A 23,887-nucleotide genomic window follows, 5' to 3' on the forward strand; every position below is an offset into this window, starting at 1 on the left:
TGCTTTACTTGTAAAAAACGCGGACATATATCTCCACAATGCTTTTTAAATCAAAATAATAATAAATATTCAACGAACAAAAATAATGGTACTAATAATAATAATAAATTTTGTAGCTACTGTAAATTACCGGGGCATTTAATTCAAGAATGTAGAAATCCAAGCCGAAAAAGTTTTTATCCAAGAAATAATAGTTATAATCCACCAAAATCTTTTATTCCTACAAATGAAAACAGACAGGCATATTACTGTCAGACAGATAGCACAAATGAACAAATTCAAGAAACGAACAACCAAGAACCACAACCTCAGACAACAACTTCAAAAAACGGATTGGGGCCCGTTTCGACAAGGGCATTAACGAAATAAAAACTCAAGTTCCAAATAGTTTTCTCTTAAATAATTCAAGAACTTTTGATATTATTCAATTATCCACTACTAACACAAATGATACTTTTTCAAAATTTTTAGTTGACACAGGTAGCGACATTTCACTGATAGATTTAAAACAATTAGATTTGGATTCGACCATTTACACGAAATTGAGTATAGAAATTGGCGGTATAACAAACCATACAATTAAAACTTTAGGAGCGGTATTTTTAGGACTAAATTTTAATGGGCAAGAAACCGAATTTCCATTCCAAGTTGTAAGAGACCTACCAACTAGGGAAATAGGCATTATAGGGAAAGATTTTTTAACCAAATTTAAAGCAAATATAGATATAGAATCCAAAACAGTCATGTTAAATTTTGAAAATGAAAATATTTGTGCAAAATTATTTAATTCAAAAGATTATGTCATACCACCTAGAGTTGAAAAAATTTTACAAGTAAAAATTAATTTTAGCGAACCAAAAGTATGCTTATCAAAATGTTTAAGTTCAGGTTTAATTATTGGAAATTGCATAGTCGAACCGAATCAAAATTTTGTACATATAAATGTTATTAATCCAACACAATCAGAACAAATTTTAAGTGAAAGTGACATAATCTTTGAAAATTTAGATAATTACGAAATTTTAGAAAGGAAAACACAAAATCCGATAATAATTCAGATATTGATTTAACATGTTTATTTACAAAATCTTCTAATAATACAAATAATTTTCAACCAATCGTAAATAAGAACGAAAGAATTCAAAATGTTTTAAATTTGATTAGAACTGAACACATGACTCATTTAGAAAAAGAACAAATTTTACGTATCTGTCGAAACTTTAATGATTTTTTTTTGGAAATGATAAGTTAACACATACCGAAATTTTAACACATAGCATACCCGTAGAGAAAGACGTCAAACCAATTCATATTAAACCATATAGATTACCTCACGTTCACAAACAGGAAATTAAAAATCAAATTAGCCAAATGTTAGAAAATGATATTATTCAAAAATCACAAAGTCTTGGAATTTTCCTCTTATTGTAGTTCCTAAGAAACCAGATAGTCAAGGTAATAAAAAATGGAGAATTTGTGTAGATTTCCGAAAATTAAACTCAGTAACAAGTCAGACGCATTTCCTTTACCAATATTACAGATATAATTGATCAATTAGGTAATTCAAGATTTTTCACAACGTTAGATTTAGCACAGGGTTTTCATCAAGTACTTTTAAATAAAGAAGATAGAGAAAAAACTGCATTTTCAACAGATTTAGGTCATTTCGAATACAAACGATTACCGATTTAACGATTAGTATAGAACACTAGTTTATATGGATGACATAATCGTTTACGGAAAAACATTAATAGAACATAATGATAATCTAGTAGAAGTATTTCAAAAATTAAGAGAACATAATTTAAAATTGCAGCCAGATAAATGTAAGTTTTTAATGCACGAAATTTCATATTTAGGTCATGTTATTAGCGCAGACGGTGTATTACCAGACCCTGAAAAAATTAGAGCAGTTAGTGAATTTAAAACGCCATCAAACCCCAAAGGAATTAAAATATTTTTAGGATTATCAGGTTATTATAGGAAATTTATAAAAGATTATTCAAAAATAGCGAATCCGTTAACAAAATTATTAAAGAAAAATTCAAAATTCATTTGGTCCGAACAATGTGAAATTTCATTTAATACATTAAAAGAAAAATTAATAAATCCTCCAATTTTACAATACCCGAATTTAATAGAGAAGATTTTCAGTAACAACAGACGCCAGTGGCGTAGCTATAGGAGCAGTTTTATCTCAGAATGTAAACGGTTCTGATCTTCCAATTTCATACGCATCTAGAACATTGAATAAAAACGAATTAAATTATTCCACAATAGATAAAGAATTATTAGCAATAGTTTGGAGTGTTAATCATTTTAGACCTTACTTATACGGAAAACCTTTCAAATTATATACCGATCATATGCCTTTGATATATTTGTATAATTGTAAAAATCCGAATTCTAGACAAATGCGTTGGCGACTAACCCTAGAAGAGTTTGAATTTGAAATTATTTATAAAGCAGGAAAAACAAATACAAATGCAGACAGTTTATCTAGATCATTTTTCGAATTGCAAATGATAAAATTGCAAAATACAAGAAAATACAAAGTTTACATTTTTAGCCACTACACCAAGCGATGATTATCAGACATTTTTAGATACCGTAAATAAAAAAATTATTTTTAATATGAACATAGTAGAGAATAATAACAATTTCATTACTTCAATAACTAAAAATCAAAATGTTTTAATATTTGTATCAAAGACCTCAAAAGTATCTGAAAAAGTACAAAGTCTATTTGATCTTTTCGAACATAAAAACATTTTAGAAAAAAATAATGATGCAGATAAACAAAACTTTATAGACATTCAATCTTCATCTAACCACATAATATATTCTATTGTTAATGACGAAATTTCACAGCCAAAACTAGCTGATTTTTTTATTGTTTATGTAATTTAAAGAAATATTTGTTAGAGAAGAACATAAATTATTTGGCAATTCCTAATCCAATTCAGTTTCCAAATTTTTGTCACCTTTCTTACGAAGATTTTAGAATGATGCTAAGATATATTTTTAAAGATACAAATATTAAAATCGAAATTTATTTAGATAAAATAATTGAAAATTTAACAAAAGATGAAATAGAAAAAGTTTTGCATGATTTACATATTTCTCAAATTAATGGTGGTCATTTAGGCACTAGAAAAACTTATAACAAAATTAGAAATTTTTACAAGTGGCCAAAAATGAGAAGACAGATCAAAAATTTTATAAGTACATGTGTAGAATGTCAAAAAAATAAAGTATCCCGGAAAATTAAAGAGCCCATGATAATCACAACTACTGCTAAGGAACCCTTCGAAAAAGTTTGTATAGATTTATGCGGACCATATCCCATTTCAGATTATCAGAATAAATACCTTTTAACTTTTATTTGTGATTTGACCAAGTTTGCGGGCGCAATACCTATTCCAAATCAAGAAAGCGCTACAGTTGCAGAAGCTTTTGTATCAGAAATTATTTTTAAATATGGTATTCCCAAAAAAGTTTTGTCAGATTTAGGAACAACTTTTACTAGTAATCTATTTAAAGACGTTTGTAAACTTTTAAAAATCAAAAAAATTACTACATCACCATACAGACCAGAATCTAACGGCGCTTGTGAACGCATGCATAGGGATCTCATACAAAATATTAGATCATATATCAATAGTACGCAAACCAATTGGGATAAATGTGTTAAATATGCAATTTTTATTCATAATACAACTATTCATAAGTCAACAAATTACACACCCTTTGAACTACTATTTGGACGAAAAATTGAATTACCTTTATTTATTAATAAGAAAAACGACATACTGTACAATTATGACATATATACGAACGAACTGAAATCTAGATTACAACAGGCGAATTTTAAGGCACGTGAAAATCTTATAAAAAATAAAGAAAAATCTAAAGAATATTATGATAGAAATTCGAATCCAAAATTATTCAAAATAGACGACCTAGTATTACTTAGAGATGAAACACCGTACCCCAGAAAATGCAAAAAATTAATGCCATTATTTAAAGGTCCTTAAAATATATTAAAAACAGATGATATAAACAGTACCATACTTATTAATAACAAACCTGTACAAGTACATAATAATAAATTGAAAATCTTCACACCAAACCAATAGTATTTTTGTGTCTTAGCATACCAATTTTTTCATTTTTTTTTCTTTTCAACATATTATTTGGTCGTTGTGACAGCGGTGTTTTACTGCCAACGTACTATTGGTACATATTTTGGTTTGCGATACATATTTTCAACATATTATTTGGGAATGTTGATCTTAGTTAATGCAGCAAAGTAATTTCAACATATTGTTTAAACAGATTAATAATCAAAGCTATCATTATTTAATATTAATGGTATTATTAATGATATGGTACTTTTAAAATTATTTGAATACCTAAAGTTATATTTACATGGTGAATTAAAGAATTCAAACCTTATTATGATACATAATTATATATGTTATGAAAAAAAAAACGAAGTGAATTATATATTGAACTTCAAAAACCCTTATTGACCAAATTGATTGGTGTCGCCACTCTAAGATAGTTTTGGAGTGCCGACGTTCTAATTCCATGAAACCAGAGTATATTTTTTAATATGCGAACCCCCTTACACATGGATAGAACAACTATATTTCCTTTTATTGTTTTACTATACTTTCTTTTTCTTCCACCCCGTGTGAATTAATTTCAAAAAACAACCAATTTTAATCTATCTCTATCTATTTTAGGAATGAATATTATAATTATCCTCAGTATGATATTTTTGGCTTACGGACAACTCGAACCTGACTACGAAATGGAACAAATGACAAACTACTCGGGATTTTATTACGAACATGTTACAACAATTAATTTATATAATTCTAAATGGAAACTATTAACGTATGTAGATTTATCAGAATTTAGAACACAATTTAAATACATTATTAATATTTATGATCAAACAAAAGAACTTTGCAATGTCTCCAAAATTTTAGAATGCCATACAATATTAAAACAAATGGAAGTAGATTGTAACAACATTCAAATTCAAAATAAATTGATTCAAAAAATGCTAGGAATAGATAACAGAATATCAAAAAGAGCTTTAGTGAATATTATTGGTTCTATATCTAAAACACTTTTTGGTACATTAAATGAAGATGATGCTATTTATTACGATGCCCAAATTAAAACTTTACAAAATAATCAAAATCATATTCTAGAACTTGCAAAGCAACAATCATCTATTTTTGAGTCTCAATTAGCTTATTTTCAAAACAGTACAGAAAATATGAATTATGTTTCAAAACAATTAACAGAAAACACAAATAAATTTTATGAATTGGAAAAGATGTTAAAACCAATAATATCATAACAACTCTGAATAGTGTCTTTATATTGTTCACAAATATTATAAATGAATACCAAGTAACACAATCAAAATCGTTGAAATTATTATAAATCTATGGAAGGCAAATTACATCCATATGTTTTTCGAACAAAATTTTTTATAAAGAATTACAACACATAAATTTAATTTACCTATAGCTCTTAGATTACCTTTTGATGTACAATCACTAAATATTCAAAAATTATATAAATCCATTGAAACTCATATATATTTCTTTAATAATAAATTAAAATTTCTATTGATAATTCCGATTATTACACCAAAAAATTATAATGTTTATAAAATTTCAGTAATTCCAAAGTTAATACATCAAAATATTTATTCTGTTTTAATTCCAAAAGAGCATATAATAGTGATAGATTCCGATATACACGAGTATTTTTTTTGTAACGAATTATATTTAAATAGTTGTATAAAACTGGATGAAAAATTAATTTGTGAACAAAATAAACCTATATCTATTTATAATGGTCATAATAATGAATGTGAAATAGAACTATTTCTTCCAAATTTGAATGTACCTTCAACATGCAATAAGAGAATTTTTAATATTACTCATCCATTATTTTTGCAATTATCTTTTCCAAATTCATGGATCTATATTTTTCCAAGTAAAGACATTATTGATATAAGTTGCAACAATACAAGAAAATCAATACTTTTGTCACAAATCGGGAAATTAAAATTAAAACCAGGCTGTAAAGCACAAAATAGATTTACAAAATTGCATACAAAAGAAAATTTTAAAAGCTCAATTACAACCCAACTTAACTATATTTCAAAAGTAAATATGAGTAATATTATAAATATGGAAATACATAATAATACTGTACCACAAATACCAAAGTATATAAAGAATTTAGAACATAAAGACGTAATAAAAGAATTATATAAATTAAGTAAAAACATAGAAGATTTTAAACGAAATTCAAATATTGATTTAGAGGAAGTACAACTAAGATCAAACCATATTTTTTATTGGATAATACCAATTTCATTAATAATTTTAGCTTTTATCGTATTTAAATTCAAATCGATCATAAGAAATATTTTTAAAAGAACTATCAATGAAACCAATACCAATATCGAAGGAAATGTAAGTAATGATATAGAATTGAGAAGAGAAAGTCCAAATCCTGCAATAAATTAGAAAATAATATATCATATAGTTTTATCTTAGTTGTATAATATATGAAATAGATATTAAAATTTTAATTTTCTACTACAAACATAAATTAATTATAAGTTGAACCTTACAATCTTTCGTAATTATCATATCATTATCAATTTTTAAGGGATAATTTTGAATTTATTACATTCTTATTAAATTTAAATAGTTGATTTATGATTATTAAATATAGCATAATAGATTATTGATAATCAATCATTAATTATTGATTTCCAAAAAAAATCCATTGTTGACTTATTGATTATTAGTTATCAATTATTGATTGATTGAATATTGATTATTAATTATTAATTATTGACAATTGATTATTGAATATTAATTATTGATTATTGATTATTGATTATCAATTGCTTTTATTGATTTTTTTTAATGTAGTATACAAATAGTGAACATAATTTTGATAATGACTCCTTGAATTAAATAATAATTGTAATTTTAAATTTACCTAAACAAATTCAAGTATTAATTTAGATTTTATTGCAAAAGTTAATGATTCAGTTAATGTTTAATAAGTAATTATTTCAAGTTTTAGGTAAATTTAGAAAAATCTTGAATAAATTTTAAATTTTATAGTAATATTAGAAAGAAAATGAACCATTCCACATTAATTCTATTTTCAATTTAAATAAATTTAAGAATATTCAAGATTAATTTCAAACTATGGATGGTCAAATTTTTTTTTTCCCTTTTCGTGATATTTAATACTTTTTAGTCAAATCTAATGAATTGTTGCGATTTTTGTTATTTATTTTCTTGAATTGAATAATGTTTTTTTTTTTGTCTTTGGTGTCAGTTTTTTTACGGTAGCGCCCTGAGTCGCTACATTGGCGAGGGAGGTGTTGTACACCCCTGATATTACAAGTTGCTAACCACTGTCATAATATTAGATTCCTAACAAGTCCAGACTGAAATCTTAGAACCCCTGAGCTTTAGCTGATATTAACGGTTCATATTAACTTTTCTCAGACTATTGCGTAGTAGCTGACATTACACATTCTCTCACGAAATCATAAATCTACGTCGACAAATCTCAGCAAGATCATATTATCGACATTCCGCCTAGTTAACAATTCTCACCAAGTTCGCATGAATAACATTTTGTTTAATCAGCTAAATTCATTACTTGTCCTTTTCGTTGCATAGAATATTCGAGACAAATCCCCACTACGTTTCAAAGGATTTTAGTTTTAATAATTATGAAATAAATCAGTCTTAATCTGTCGGTCGCCGGGCAAACACTTCTCTTCCAATACCTCCGAGTTCCTTGTACTTAAAGTGAAATAAAGTGAAGTTTTTGAAATAGTCTTTTCATTTATCAATCTCAAGTATTTTCAGCAAGTAAGTTTCAGGAACTCCGGAAGGTCCAGAGCAACAACACCGATTTGCATATAGCGGCGCCAACAGCTCTTTCTGTTCATCAACGCGGTGCCCAACAGTATATTGGATCGAGAATATGTTATTTACTATAATGTTGTACATTGGATGCAACACAAACACGCACTGGATAGAACCCGTGGCTAGTTGGTCTAGAGGTATGATTTTGGCTTAGATAATAAACGTAAGTGGCAACTCATGTGTAAAATGTGTTTATTGAGTATACCGCGTGGCTCGTTGGTCTAGGGGTATGATTTCCGCTTAGGGTGCGGGAGGTCCCGGGTTCAAATCCCGGACGAGCCCGGACTTTTCTTTAAATTCGGACACATATTATTTACTACAATGTTGAACATTGGATGCAACACAAACACGCACTGGGTAGAACATGTGGTTTGTTGGTCTAGGGGTATGATTTTCGCTTTGGGTGGGTAGGTCCCGGGTTCAAATCCTGGACGAGCGTGGGCATTTCTTTCAATTCGAGCGCATATTATGTATTACATGGGGGTACAGCGTTGGGTACTACAATGTTGTACATTGGATGCAGCACAAACACGCACTTTATAGAACCTGTGGCTAGTTGGTCTAGGAGTATGATTTTGGCTTAGATAATAAACGTAAGTGGCAAATCATGTGTAAAATGTGTTTGTTGAGTGTACCGCGGGCTTGTTGGTCTAGGGGTATTATTTCCGCTTAGGGTGCGGGAGGTCCCGTGTTCAAATCCCGGACGAACCCGGACTTTTCTTTAAATTCGAGCACATCTTATTTACTACAATGTTGAACATTGGATGCAACACAAACACGCACTGGGTAGAACATGTGGTTCGTTGGTCCAGGGGTATGATTCCCGCTTTGGGTAGGGGAGGTCCCGGGTTCAAATCCTGCACGAGCGCGGGCATTTCTTTGAATTCGAGCACATATTATTTACTACAATAATGTATATTGGATCGAGAATATATTATTTACTATAATGTTGTACATTGGATGCAACACAAACACGCACTGGTCATAGTATGTCGCTCGTTGGTCTAGGGGTATGATTTGGGTGCGGGAGGTCCCGGGTTTAAATCCCGGACGAGCCCGGACATTTCTTTAAATTTGAGTGCCTATTATTTACTACAATGTTGTACATTGGATCCAACACAAACACGCAGTGGGCAGTCTAGGGGTCTGATTCCCGCTTTGGGTGCGGGAGATACCGGGCTAAATACCGGACGAGCCCCGGACATATCTTTAAATTCGAGCACATATTATTTACTACAGTATTGTATATTGGACCGAAAACATATTAATTACAACAATGTTGTACATTGGTTCCAACACAAACACGCACTGAATAAAACTCGTGGCTTGTTGGTCTAGGGTTATGATTCCGGCTTAGATATTAAACGTAAGTGGCAAATCATGTGTAAAATGTGTTTATTGAGTAGAACCCGTGGCATGTTGTACATTGGATGCAACACAAAGACGCACTGGGTAGAATATATCGCTCGTTGGTCTAGGGGTATGATTTCTGCTTAAGGTGCGGGATGTCCCGGGTTCAAATCCCGGACGAGCCCAGACATTTCTTTAAATTCGAGTACATATTGTTACTACAATATTGTATACTGGATCGAAAATATATTATTTACTACAATGTTGTACATTGTATTCAACACAAACACGAACTGGGTGAAACCGGCGGCTAGTTGGTCTAGGGGTATGATTTCCATTTTGAGTGCGGGAGGTCCCGGGTTTAAATTCCGGATGAGCTCGGACAATTCTTTAAATTCGAGCACATATTATTTACTACAATGTTGTACATTGGATCGAGAACATATTATTTACTGCAATGTTGTACATTGGATGCAATACAAATACGCACTGGATAGAACCCGTGGCTAGTTGGTCTAGGGGTATGATTTTGGCTTAGATAATAACGTAAGTGGCAAATCATATGTAAAATGTGTTTATTGAGTATAGCGCATGGCTCGTTGGTATAGGAGTTTATTGAGTAGACCGCGTGGCTCGCTGGTCTTGGGGTATAATTTCCGCTTAGGGTCTGGGAGGTTCCTTAAATTCGAGCACATACTATTTACTACAATGTTGTACATTGGATGAAACACAAACACGCAGTAGGGTTAGAGTATGTCGCTCGTGGTCTAGGGGTATGATTTCCGCTTTGGGTGCGGGAGGTCCCGGGTTCAAATCCCGGACGAGCCCGGACATTTCTTCAAATTCGAGTACCTATTATTTACTACAATGTTTTATTTGGATCGTTGGTCTAGGGGTATGATTTCTGCTTAAGGTGCGGATGTCCCGGGTTCAAATCCCGGACGAGCCCGGACATTTCTTTGAATTCGAGTACATATTATTTACTACAATGATGTACATTGGATGCAACATGGGTTACAGATTAGCGTAGATATAAGTTCCATGTTAGAATAAGCAATGTTTTAGGATAAGTGATTATTAAATGTAAATATAGGTTAGTTAATTAAGTAACGAACAAACGCCTTTTCATTAGTAATATTTAAAGTTTAACCGAAAGGTTGGTGGATTGAACCTACCCGGGGGCGTACAACTCGTGGGTACAACTCGTGGCTCGTTGGTCTAGAGGTATGATTCCCGCTTTGGGTGCGGGAGGTCCCGGGTTCAAATCCCGGACGAGCCCTGACATTTCTATAAAATCGAGTGCCTATTATTTACTAAAATGTTGTACATTGGATCCAAACAAACACGCAATGGGCAAATCATGTGTAAAATGTGTTTATTGAGATGTGTTACTATTATCAAGAAGCGATAAGAGCCTCCGTGGCGCAATGGCTAGCGCGTTCGGCTGTTAACCGAAAGGTTGGTGGTTCGAGCCCACCGGGGGGCGTAAAGTGTAGTTATTATTTATACTCTGGACTATTCAATGCATATTGTTTATACCCAATAGTATTTGATGATTATATTATTCATCATATATGTAGTTTACACGAGCCCGGACATTTCTTTAAATTCGAGCACATGTTATTTACTACAGTATTGTATATTGGATCGAGAACATATTATTTACAACAATGTTGTACATTGGTTCCAACACAAAATGCACTGGATAAAACCCGTGGCTTGTTGGACTGGGGTTATGATTTCGGCTTAGATATTAAAAGTAAGTTGCAAATCATGTGTAAAATGTGTTTTTGAGTAGAACCCGTGGCATGTTGTACATAGGATGCAACACAAATACGCAGTGGGTACAACCGTGGCTCGTTGGTCTAGGGGTATGATTCCCGCTTCGGGTGCGGGAGGTCCCGGGTTCAAATCCCGGACGAGCCCTGACATTTCTTTAAATTCGAGGTGCCTATTATTTACTACAATGTTGTACATTGGATCACCACACAACACGCACTGGGTATAACCCGTGGCTCGTTGGTATAGAGTTTTTCGAGTAGACCGCGTGGCTCGCTGGTCTTGGGGTATGATTCCGCTTAGGGTGCGGGAGGTCCCGCATTTTTTTTAAATTCGAGTACATATTATATTACTACAATATTGTATATTGGATCGAAATATATTATTCACTACAATGTTGTACAGTGTATCCAGCACAACACGCACTGGGTGAACCGGCGGCTCGTTGGTCTACATATTATTTACTACAATAATGTATATTGGATCGAGAACATCTATTTACTACAATGTTGTACATTGTATAAAATCACAAAACACGCACTGGATAAAAACCCGTGGCTAGTTGGTCTAGGGTATGATTTTGGCTTAGATATTAAACGTAAGTGGCAAATCATGTGTAAAATGTGTTTATTAAGTAGAACCCGTGGCATGTGTACATTGGATGCAAACACAAACGACGCACTGGGTAGAATATGTCGCTCGTATGGTCTAGGGGTATGATTTCTGCTTAAGGTGCGGGATGTCCCGGGTTCAAATCCCGGACGAGCTCAGAATTTCTTTAAATTCGAGTACATATTATTTACTACAATATTGTATACTGGATCGAAAATATATTATTTACTACAATGTTAAAAATTAATGCCATTATTTAAAGGTCCTTATAAAATATTAAAAACAGATGATATAAACAGTACCATACTTATTAATAACAAACCTGTACAAGTACATAATAATAAATTGAAAATCTTCACACCAAACCAATAGTATTTTTGTTGTCTTAGCATACCAATTTTTTCATTTTTTTTTTCTTTTCAACATATTATTTGGTCGTTGTGACAGCGGTGTTTTACTGCCAACGTACTATTGGTACATATTTTGGTTTGCGATACATATTTTCAACATATTATTTGGGAATGTTGATCTTAGTTAATGCAGCAAAGTAATTTCAACATATTGTTTAAACAGATTAATAATCAGAGCTATCATCATTTAATATTAATGGTATTATTAATGATATGGTACTTTTAAAATTATTTGAATACCTAAAGTTATATTTACATGGTGAATTAAAGAATTCAAACCTTATTATGATACATAATTATATATGTTATGAAAAAAAAAACGAAGTGAATTATATATTGAACTTCAAAAACCCTTATTGACCAAATTGATTGGTGTCGCCACTCTAAGATAGTTTTGGAGTGCCGACGTTCTAATTCCATGAAACCAGAGTATATTTTTTAATATGCAAACCCCCTTACACATGGATAGAACAACTATATTTCCTTTTATTGTTTTACTATACTTTCTTTTTCTTCCACCCCGTGTGAATTAATTTCACAAAAACAACCAATTTTAATCTATCTCTATCTATTTTAGGAATGAATATTATAATTATCCTCAGTATGATATTTTTGGCTTACGGACAACTCGAACCTGACTACGAAATGGAACAAATGACAAACTACTCGAGATTTTATTACGAACATGTTACAACAATTAATTTATATAATTCTAAATGGAAACTATTAACGTATGTAGATTTATCAGAATTTAGAACACAATTTAAATACATTATTAATATTTATGATCAAACAAAAGAACTTTGCAATGTCTCCAAAATTTTAGAATGCCATACAATATTAAAACAAATGGAAGTAGATTGTAACAACATTCAAATTCAAAATAAATTGATTCAAAAAATGCTAGGAATAGATAACAGAATATCAAAAAGAGCTTTAGTGAATATTATTGGTTCTATATCTAAAACACTTTTTGGTACATTAAATGAAGATGATGCTATTTATTACGATGCCCAAATTAAAACTTTACAAAATAATCAAAATCATATTCTAGAACTTGCAAAGCAACAATCATCTATTTTTGAGTCTCAATTAGCTTATTTTCAAAACAGTACAGAAAATATGAATTATGTTTCAAAACAATTAACAGAAAACACAAATAAATTTTATGAATTGGGAAAAGATGTTAAAACCAATAATATCATAACAACTCTGAATAGTGTCTTTATATTGTTCACAAATATTATAAATGAATACCAAGTAACACAATCAAAAATCGTTGAAATTATTATAAGCTCTATGGAAGGCAAATTACATCCATATATTTTTTCGAACGAAATTTTTTATAAAGAATTACAACACATAAATTTAAATTTACCTATAGCTCTTAGATTACCTTTTGATGTACAATCACTAAATATTCAAAAATTATATAAATCCATTGAAACTCATATATATTTCTTTAATAATAAATTAAATTTTCTATTGATAATTCCGATTATTACACCAAAAAATTATAATGTTTATAAAATTTCAGTAATTCCAAAGTTAATACATCAAAATATTTATTCTGTTTTAATTCCAAAAGAGCATATAATAGTGATAGATTCCGATATACACGAGTATTTTTTTTGTAACGAATTATATTTAAATAGTTGTATAAAACTGGATGAAAAATTAATTTGTGAACAAAATAAACCTATATCTATTTATAATGGTCATAATAATGAATGTGAAATAGAACTATTTCTTCCAAATTTGAATGTACCTTCAACATGCAATAAGAGAATTTTTAATATTACTCATCCATTATTTTTGCAATTATCTTTTCCAAATTCATGGATCTATATTTTTCCAAGTAAAGACATTATTGATATAAGTTGCAACAATACAAGAAAATCAATACTTTTGTCACAAATCGGGAAATTAAAATTAAAACCAGGCTGTAAAGCACAAAATAGATTTACAAAATTGCATACAAAAGAAAATTTTAAAATCTTAATTACAACCCAACTTAACTATATTTCAAAAGTAGATATGAGTAATATTATAAATATGGAAATACATAATAATACTGTACCACAAATACCAAAGTATATAAAGAATTTAGAACATAAAGACGTAATACCAGAATTATATAAATTAAGTAAAAACATAGAAGATTTTAAACGAAATTCACATATTGATTTAGAGGAAGTACAACTAAGATCAAATCATATTTTTTATTGGATAATACCAATTTCATTAATAATTTTAGCTTTTATCGTATTTAAATTCAAATCGATCATAAGAAATATTTTTAAAAGAACTATCAATGAAACCAATACTAATATCGAAGGAAATGTAAGTAATGATATAGAATTGAGAAGAGAAAGTCCAAATCCTGCAATAAATTAGAAAATAATATATAATATAGTTTTATCTTAGTTGTATAATATATGAAATAGATATTAAAATTTTAATTTTCTACTACAAACATAAATTAATTATAAGTTGAACCTTACAATCTTTCGTAATTATCATATCATTATCAATTTTTAAGGGATAATTTTGAATTTATTACATTCTTATTAAATTTAAATAGTTGATTTATGATTATTAAATATAGCATAATAGATTATTGATAATCAATCATTAATTATTGATTTCCAAAAAAAATCCATTGTTGACTTATTGATTATTAGTTATCAATTATTGATTGATTGAATATTGATTATTAATTATTAATTATTGACAATTGATTATTGAATATTAATTATTGATTATTGATTATTGATTATCAATTGATTTTATTGATTTTTTTTTAATGTAGTATACAAATAGTGAACATAATTTTGATAATGATTCCTTGAATTAAATAATAATTGTAATTTTAAATTTACCTAAACAAATTCAAGTATTAATTTAGATTTTATTGCAAAAGTTAATGATTCAGTTAATGTTTAATGAGTAATTATTTCAAGTTTTAGGTAAATTTAGAAAATATCTTGAATAAATTTATAATTTTATAGAATTATTAGTTAAAGAAAATTGAACTTCCATTTCATTTTCTAATTCTATCTTTTATTTTCAATTTAAATCTAAAAGCTAATTTAAGAATATTCAAGATTACTGTTCAAACGTATTGGGGATTAAAATTTTTTTTTCCCTTTTCGTGATATTTAATACTTTTTTAGTCAAATCTAATGAATTGTTGCGATTTTTGTTATTTATTTTTCTTGAATTGAATAATATTTTTTTTGTCTTTTGGTGTCAGTTTTTTTACGGTAGCGCCCTGAGTCGCTACATTGGCGAGGGAGGTGTTGTACACCCCTGATATTACAAGTTGCTAACCACTGTCATAATATTAGATTCCTAACAAGTCCAGACTGAAATCTTAGAACCCCTGAGCTTTAGCTGATATTAACGGTTCATAATAACTCTTCTCAGACTATTGCGTAGTAGCTGACATTACACATTCTCTCACGAAATCATAAATCTACGTCGACAAATCTCAGCAAGATCATATTATCGACATTCCGCCTAGTTAACAATTCTCACCAAGTTCGCATGAATAACATTTTGTTTAATCAGCTAAATTCATTACTTGTCCTTTTCGTTGCATAGAATATTTGAGACAAATCCCCACTACGTTTCAAAGGATTTTAGTTTTAATAATTATGAAATAAATCAGTCTTAATCTGTCGGTCGCCGGGCAAACACTTCTCTTCCAATACCTCCGAGTTCCTTGTACTTAAAGTGAAATAAAGTGAAGTTTTTGAAATAGTCTTTTCATTTATCAATCTCAAGTATTTTCATCAAGTAAGTTTCAGGAACTCCGGAAGGTCCAGAGCAACAACACCGATTTGCATATAGCGGCGCCAACAGCTCTTTCTGTTCATCAACGCGGTGCCCAACAGTATATTGGATCGAGAATATGTTATTTACTATAATGTTGTACATTGGATGCAACACAAACACGCACTGGATAGAACCCGTGGCTAGTTGGTCTAGGGGTATGATTCCTGCTTTGGGTGGGTAGGTCCCGGGTTCAAATCCTGGACGAGCGCGGGCATTTCTTTCAATTGGAGCGCATATTATGTATTACATGGGGGTACAGCGTTGGGTACTACAATGTTGTACATTGGATGCAACACAAACACGCACTGTATAGAACCTGTGGCGAGTTGGTCTAGGGGTATGATTTTGGCTTAAATAATAAACGTAAGTGGCAAATCATGTGTAAAATGTGTTTGTTGAGTGTACCGCGTGGCTTGTTGGTCTAGGGGTATGATTTCCGCTTAGGGTGCGGGAGGTCCCGGGTTCAAATCCCGGACGAACCCGGACTTTTCTTTAAATTCGAGCACATCTTATTTACTACAATGTTGAACATTGGATGCAACTCAAACACGCACTGGGTAGAACATGTGGTTCGTTCGTCCAGGGGTATGATTCCCGCTTTGGGTAGGGAAGGTCCCGGGTTCAAATCCTGCACGAGCGCGGGCATTTCTTTGAATTCGAGCACATTTTATTTACTACAATAATGTATATTGGATCGAGAATATATTATTTACTATAATGTTGTACATTGGATGCAACACAAACACGCACTGGGCAGAGTATGTCGCTCGTTGGTCTAGGGGTATGATTCCCGCTTTGGGTGCGGGAGGTCCCGGGTTCAAATCCCGGACGAGCCCGGACATTTCTTTAAATTTGAGTGCCTATTATTTACTACAATGTTGTACATTGGATCCAACACAAACACGCAGTGGGCAGTCTAGGGGTCTGATTCCCGCTTTGGGTGCGGGAGATACCGGGATAAATACCGGACGAGCCCCGGACATATCTTTAAATTCGAGCACATATTATTTACTACAGTATTGTATATTGGACCGAAAACATATTAATTACAACAATGTTGTACATTGGTTCCAACACAAACACGCACTGAATAAAACTCGTGGCTTGTTGGTCTAGGGTTATGATTCCGGCTTAGATATTAAACGTAAGTGGCAAATCATATGTAAAATGTGTTTATTAAGTAGAACCCGTGGCATGTTGTACATTGGATGCAACACAAAGACGCACTGGGTAGAATATATCGCTCGTTGGTCTAGGGGTATGATTTCTGCTTAAGGTGCGGGATGTCCCGGGTTCAAACGCCGGACGAGCCCAGACATTTCTTTAAATTCGAGTACATATTATTTACTACAATATTGTATACTGGATCGAAAATATATTATTTACTACAATGTTGTACATTGTATTCAACACAAACACGAACTGGGTGAAACCGGCGGCTAGTTGGTCTAGGGGTATGATTTCCATTTTGAGTGCGGGAGGTCCCGGGTTTAAATTCCGGATGAGCTCGGACAATTCTTTAAATTCGAGCACATATTATTTACTACAATGTTGTACATTGGATCGAGAACATATTATTTACTGCAATGTTGTACATTGGATGCAATACAAATACGCACTGGATAGAACCCGTGGCTAGTTGGTCTAGGGGTATGATTTTGGCTTAGATAATAACGTAAGTGGCAAATCATATGTAAAATGTGTTTATTGAGTATAGCGCGTGGCTCGTTGGTATAGAGGTTTATTGAGTAGACCGCGTGGCTCGCTGGTCTTGGGGTATAATTTCCGCTTAGGGTCTGGGAGGTTCCTTTAAATTCGAGCACATACTATTTACTACAATGTTGTACATTGGATGAAACACAAACACGCACTGGGTAGAGTATGTCGCTCGTTGGTCTAGGGGTATGATTTCCGCTTTGGGTGCGGGAGGTCCCGGGTTCAAATCCCGGACGAGCCCGGACATTTCTTCAAAATCGAGTACTTATTATTTACTACAATGTTTTATTTGGAGCGTTGATCTAGGGGAATGATTTCTGCTTAAGGTGCGGATGTCCCGGGTTCAAATCCCGGACGAGCCCGGACATTTCTTTGAATTCGAGTACATATTATTTACTACAATGATGTACATTGGATGCAACATGGGTTACAGATTAGTGTAGATATAAGTTCCATGTTAGAATAAGCAATGTTTTAGGATAAGTGATTATTAAATGTAAATATAGGTTAGTTAATTAAGTAACGAACAAACGCCTTTTCATTAGTAATATTTAAAGTTTAACCGAAAGGTTGGTGGATTGAACCTACCCGGGGGCGTACAACTCGTGGCTCGTTGGTCTAGGGGTATGATTCCCGCTTTGGGTGCGGGAGGTCCCGGGTTCAAATCCCGGACGAGCCCTGACATTTCTATAAAATCGAGTGCCTATTATTTACTAAAATGTTGTACATTGGATCCAACACAAACACGCAATGGGCAAATCATGTGTAAAATGTGTTTATTGAGATGTGTTACTATTATCAAGAAGCGATAAGAGCCTCCGTGGCGCAATTGGCTAGCGCGTTCGGCTGTTAACCGAAAGGTTGGTGGTTCGAGCCCACCCGGGGGCGTAAAGTAGTTATTATTTATACTCTGGAATATTCAATGCATATTGTTTATACCCAATAGTATTTGATGATTATATTATTCATCATATATGTAGTTTACACGAGCCCGGACATTTCTTTAAATTCGAGCACATATTATTTACTACAGTATTGTATATTGGATCGAGAACATATTATTTACAACAATGTTGTATATTGGTTCCAACACAAACATGCACTGGATAAAACCCGTGGCTTGTTGGACTGGGGTTATGATTTCGGCTTAGATATTAAACGTAAGTTGCAAATCATGTGTAAAATGTGTTTATTGAGTAGAACCCGTGGCATGTTGTACATAGGATGCAACACAAATACGCAGTGGGTACAACCCGTGGCTCGTTGGTCTAGGGGTATGATTCCCGCTTCGGGTGCGGGAGGTCCCGGGTTCAAATCCCGGACGAGCCCTGACATTTCTTTAAATTCGAGTGCCTATTATTTACTACAATGTTGTACATTGGATCCAACACAAACACGCACTGGGTATAACCCGTGGCTCGTTGGTATAGAGTTTTTCGAGTAGACCGCGTGGCTCGCTGGTCTTGGGGTATGATTTCCGCTTAGGGTGCGGGAGGTCCCGCATTTCTTTAAATTCGAGTACATATTATTTACTACAATATTGTATATTGGATCGAAAATATATTATTCACTACAATGTTGTACAGTGTATCCAACACAAACACGCACTGGGTGAAACCGGCGGCTCGTTGGTCTACATATTATTTACTACAATAATGTATATTGGATCGAGAACATATTATTTACTACAATGTTGTACATTGTATGCAACACAAACACGCACTGGATAAAACCCGTGGCTAGTTGGTCTAGGGGTATGATTTTGGCTTAGATATTAAACGTAAGTGGCAAATTATGTGTAAAATGTGTTTATTAAGTAGAACCCGTGGCATGTTGTACATTGGATGCAACACAAAGACGCACTGGGTAGAATATGTCGCTCGTTGGTCTAGGGGTATGATTTCTGCTTAAGGTGCGGGATGTCCCGGGTTCAAATCCCGGACGAGCCCAGACATTTCTTTAAATTCGAGTACATATTATTTACTACAATATTGTATACTGGATCGAAAATATATTATTTACTACAATGTTGTACATTGTATTCAACACAAACACGAACTGGGTGAAACCGGCGGCTAGTTGGTCTAGGGGTATGATTTCCGTTTTGGGTGCGGGAGGTCCCGGGTTTAAATTCCGGACGAGCTCGGACAATTCTTTAAATTCGAGCACATATTATTTACTACGATAATGTATATTGGATCGATAACATATTATTTACTACAATGTTGTACATTGGATGCAATACACATACGCACTGGATAGAACCCGTGGAAGAAAAGTGAAAAGTTATAAAATCAAAAAATAAAAGTGTTAGAAAATTTCAGTGCATATACGAGTGTTAGTGCAACATTGCAAGTCCCTTGAACTACTACAAGTACCAGACCAAAAGGAAAATATTCAGAAGGAATCCAAGTTAGTAAACTAAATTTAAATATTTTGTATATTGTAAATTTTTGCGCTTCTGTTTTACTGTATTTTTCTTAATTTTTTTTCTTTTTTTTCCTTTTCAATCAAATACATAATGATGAGTAGCACAATTGAATCAATTTTTGATGCAAGATTTTGTTTACAAACGGCAATTTCTCTAATTCCAACTTTTGACGGAGAACCTTCAATGCTCCCTGCATTTGTTACGGCATGTGATTCATTAAATACTGATTTAACACCTACAGAAGCGGAAAAATTGCTTACCATTATAAAACTAAAATTAGACAAAAATATTTTAGCAAAAATTCAATTTATGAAAATAGAATCATGGAAAAATTTAAAAGCTTTTTTAACAAAAGAATATTCGGTAAAAAGACCTCTTGCAAGTTTATTATCTGAAATGAGTAGTTTAAAACAAACATATAATGAATCTGTAAAAAGTTTTGGAGACAAAATAGAAGAACTATTACGACAAATTTATTACTCAAACATAAACTTACTAGGACAAGACTCAGCTGACAGAACGCAAACAACATTTACTGAAGTAGGCATAAAAGCTTTTGAAAATGGTCTTAGAGAACCCATAAGAACTCTAGTAAAATGTTGTAGATTCACTAGTATCTCTGAAGCAAATAATTTCGCCATAGAAGAAGAAAACATTAGAAACGCGACAAAATTTACTAACAATCAATTTCGTTTTAGAAATCCAAATTCCAACAATGTTATCTGCTTTACTTGTAAAAAACGCGGACATATATCTCCACAATGCTTTTTAAATCAAAATAATAATAAATATTCAACGAACATAAATAATGGTACTAATAATAATAATAAATTTTGTAGCTACTGTAAATTACCGGGGCATTTAATTCAAGAATGTAGAAATCCAAGCCGAAAAAGTTTTTATCCAAGAAATAATAGTTATAATCCACCAAAATCTTTTATTCCTACAAATGAAAACAGACAGGCATATTACTGTCAGACAGATAGCACAAATGAACAAATTCAAGAAACGAACAACCAAGAACCACAACCTCAGACAACAACTTCAAAAAACGGATTGGGGCCCGTTTCGACAAGGGCATTAACGAAATAAAAACACAAGTTCCAAATAGTTTTCTCTTAAATAATTCAAGAACTTTTGATATTATTCAATTATCCACTACTAACACAAATGATATTTTTTCAAAATTTTTAGTTGACACAGGTAGCGACATTTCACTGATAGATTTAAAACAATTAGATTTGGATTCGACCATTTACACGAAATTGAGTATAGAAATTGGCGGTATAACAAACCATACAATTAAAACTTTAGGAGCGGTATTTTTAGGACTAAATTTTAATGGGCAAGAAACCGAATTTCCATTCCAAGTTGTAAGAGACCTACCAACTAGGGAAATAGGCATTATAGGGAAAGATTTTTTAACCAAATTTAAAGCAAATATAGATATAGAATCCAAAACAGTCATGTTAAATTTTGAAAATGAAAATATTTGTGCAAAATTATTTAATTCAAAAGATTATGTCATACCACCTAGAGTTGAAAAAATTTTACAAGTAAAAATTAATTTTAGCGAACCAAAAGTATGCTTATCAAAATGTTTAAGTTCAGGTTTAATTATTGGAAATTGCATAGTCGAACCGAATCAAAATTTTGTACATATAAATGTTATTAATCCAACACAATCAGAACAAATTTTAAGTGAAAGTGACATAATCTTTGAAAATTTAGATAATTACGAAATTTTAGAAAGGAAAACACAAAATCCCGATAATAATTCAGATATTGATTTAACATGTTTATTTACAAAATCTTCTAATAATACAAATAATTTTCAACCAATCGTAAATAAGAACGAAAGAATTCAAAATGTTTTAAATTTGATTAGAACTGAACACATGACTCATTTAGAAAAAGAACAAATTTTACGTATCTGTCGAAACTTTAATGATTTATTTTTTTTGGAAAATGATAAGTTAACACATACCGAAACTTTAACACATAGCATACCCGTAGAGAAAGACGTCATACCAATTCATATTAAACCATATAGATTACCTCACGTTCACAAACAGGAAATTAAAAATCAAATTAGCCAAATGTTAGAAAATGATATTATTCAAAAATCACAAAGTCTTTGGAATTTTCCTCTTATTGTAGTTCCTAAGAAACCAGATAGTCAAGGTAATAAAAAATGGAGAATTTGTGTAGATTTCCGAAAATTAAACTCAGTAACAAAGTCAGACGCATTTCCTTTACCAAATATTACAGATATAATTGATCAATTAGGTAATTCAAGATTTTTTACAACGTTAGATTTAGCACAGGGTTTTCATCAAGTACTTTTAAATAAAGAAGATAGAGAAAAAACTGCATTTTCAACAGATTTAGGTCATTTCGAATACAAACGATTACCGATTTAACGATTAGTATAAGAACACTAGTTTATATGGATGACATAATCGTTTACGGAAAAACATTAATAGAACATAATGATAATCTAGTAGAAGTATTTCAAAAATTAAGAGAACATAATTTAAAATTGCAGCCAGATAAATGTAAGTTTTTAATGCACGAAATTTCATATTTAGGTCATGTTATTAGCGCAGACGGTGTATTACCAGACCCTGAAAAAATTAGAGCAGTTAGTGAATTTAAAACGCCATCAAACCCCAAAGAAATTAAAATATTTTTAGGATTATCAGGTTATTATAGGAAATTTATAAAAGATTATTCAAAAATAGCGAATCCGTTAACAAAATTATTAAAGAAAAATTCAAAATTCATTTGGTCCGAACAATGTGAAATTTCATTTAATACATTAAAAGAAAAATTAATAAATCCTCCAATTTTACAATACCCGAATTTAATAGAGATTTTTCAGTAACAACAGACGCCAGTGGCGTAGCTATAGGAGCAGTTTTATCTCAGAATGTAAACGGTCTGATCTTCCAATTTCATACGCATCTAGAACATTGAATAAAAACGAATTAAATTATTCCACAATAGATAAAGAATTATTAGCAATAGTTTGGAGTGTTAATCATTTTAGACCTTACTTATACGGAAAACCTTTCAAATTATATACCGATCATATGCCTTTGATATATTTGTATAATTGTAAAAATCCGAATTCTAGACAAATGCGTTGGCGACTAACCCTAGAAGAGTTTGAATTTGAAATTATTTATAAAGCAGGAAAAACAAATACAAATGCAGACAGTTTATCTAGATCATTTTTCGAATTGCAAAATGATCATAAAAATATTCAGGAAAATACGGGAAATATTCATGAAAGTACTAAAGAAATACAAGAAAATACAAAGTTTACATTTTTAGCCACTACACCAAGCGATGATTATCAGACATTTTTAGATACCGTAAATAAAAAAAATTATTTTTAATATGAACATAGTAGAGAATAATAACAATTTCATTACTTCAATAACTAAAAATCAAAATGTTTTAATATTTGTATCAAAGACCTCAAAAGTATCTGAAAAAGTACAAAGTCTATTTGATCTTTTCGAACATAAAAACATTTTAGAGAAAAATAATGATGCAGATAAACAAAACTTTATAGACATTCAATCTTCATCTAACCACATAATATATTCTATTGTTAATGACGAAATTTCACAGCCAAAACTAGCTGATTTTTTTTATTGTTTATGTAATTTAAAGAAATATTTGTTAGAGAAGAACATAAATTATTTGGCAATTCCTAATCCAATTCAGTTTCCAAATTT

At 31.4% G+C, this 23,887-nt stretch overlaps 11 non-coding genes across 11 annotated transcripts; all 11 read left to right on the forward strand.

Moving 5' to 3' along the window:
• Nucleotides 1-8,210: 8,210 nt before the first annotated feature.
• Trnap-agg lies at nucleotides 8,211-8,282 on the forward strand. The gene has a single exon. It is a non-coding gene; the product is annotated as a tRNA-Pro (tRNA).
• Nucleotides 8,283-10,228: 1,946 nt separating this feature from the next.
• Trnal-aag lies at nucleotides 10,229-10,299 on the forward strand. Its single transcript has one exon. It is a non-coding gene; the product is annotated as a tRNA-Leu (tRNA).
• Nucleotides 10,300-10,557: 258 nt separating this feature from the next.
• Trnap-ugg lies at nucleotides 10,558-10,629 on the forward strand. Its single transcript has one exon. It is a non-coding gene; the product is annotated as a tRNA-Pro (tRNA).
• A 134-nt stretch (nucleotides 10,630-10,763) lies between these two features.
• Nucleotides 10,764-10,836, forward strand: Trnan-guu. The gene has a single exon. It is a non-coding gene; the product is annotated as a tRNA-Asn (tRNA).
• Nucleotides 10,837-11,204: 368 nt separating this feature from the next.
• Nucleotides 11,205-11,276, forward strand: Trnap-cgg. The gene has a single exon. It is a non-coding gene; the product is annotated as a tRNA-Pro (tRNA).
• A 5,125-nt stretch (nucleotides 11,277-16,401) lies between these two features.
• Nucleotides 16,402-16,473, forward strand: Trnap-agg. The gene has a single exon. It is a non-coding gene; the product is annotated as a tRNA-Pro (tRNA).
• Nucleotides 16,474-16,755: 282 nt separating this feature from the next.
• On the forward strand, nucleotides 16,756-16,827 carry Trnap-ugg. Its single transcript has one exon. It is a non-coding gene; the product is annotated as a tRNA-Pro (tRNA).
• Nucleotides 16,828-17,876: 1,049 nt separating this feature from the next.
• Nucleotides 17,877-17,948, forward strand: Trnap-ugg. The gene has a single exon. It is a non-coding gene; the product is annotated as a tRNA-Pro (tRNA).
• Nucleotides 17,949-18,314: 366 nt separating this feature from the next.
• On the forward strand, nucleotides 18,315-18,386 carry Trnap-ugg. Its single transcript has one exon. It is a non-coding gene; the product is annotated as a tRNA-Pro (tRNA).
• Nucleotides 18,387-18,521: 135 nt separating this feature from the next.
• Nucleotides 18,522-18,595, forward strand: Trnan-guu. Its single transcript has one exon. It is a non-coding gene; the product is annotated as a tRNA-Asn (tRNA).
• A 369-nt stretch (nucleotides 18,596-18,964) lies between these two features.
• Nucleotides 18,965-19,036, forward strand: Trnap-cgg. Its single transcript has one exon. It is a non-coding gene; the product is annotated as a tRNA-Pro (tRNA).
• Nucleotides 19,037-23,887: the final 4,851 nt, after the last annotated feature.

This window comes from Ctenocephalides felis, unplaced genomic scaffold, assembly GCF_003426905.1.
Source record: "Ctenocephalides felis isolate EL2017-DRISC unplaced genomic scaffold, ASM342690v1 CF-g0.4_SCAFFOLD_02461, whole genome shotgun sequence".
Classification (NCBI taxonomy): domain Eukaryota; kingdom Metazoa; phylum Arthropoda; class Insecta; order Siphonaptera; family Pulicidae; genus Ctenocephalides; species Ctenocephalides felis.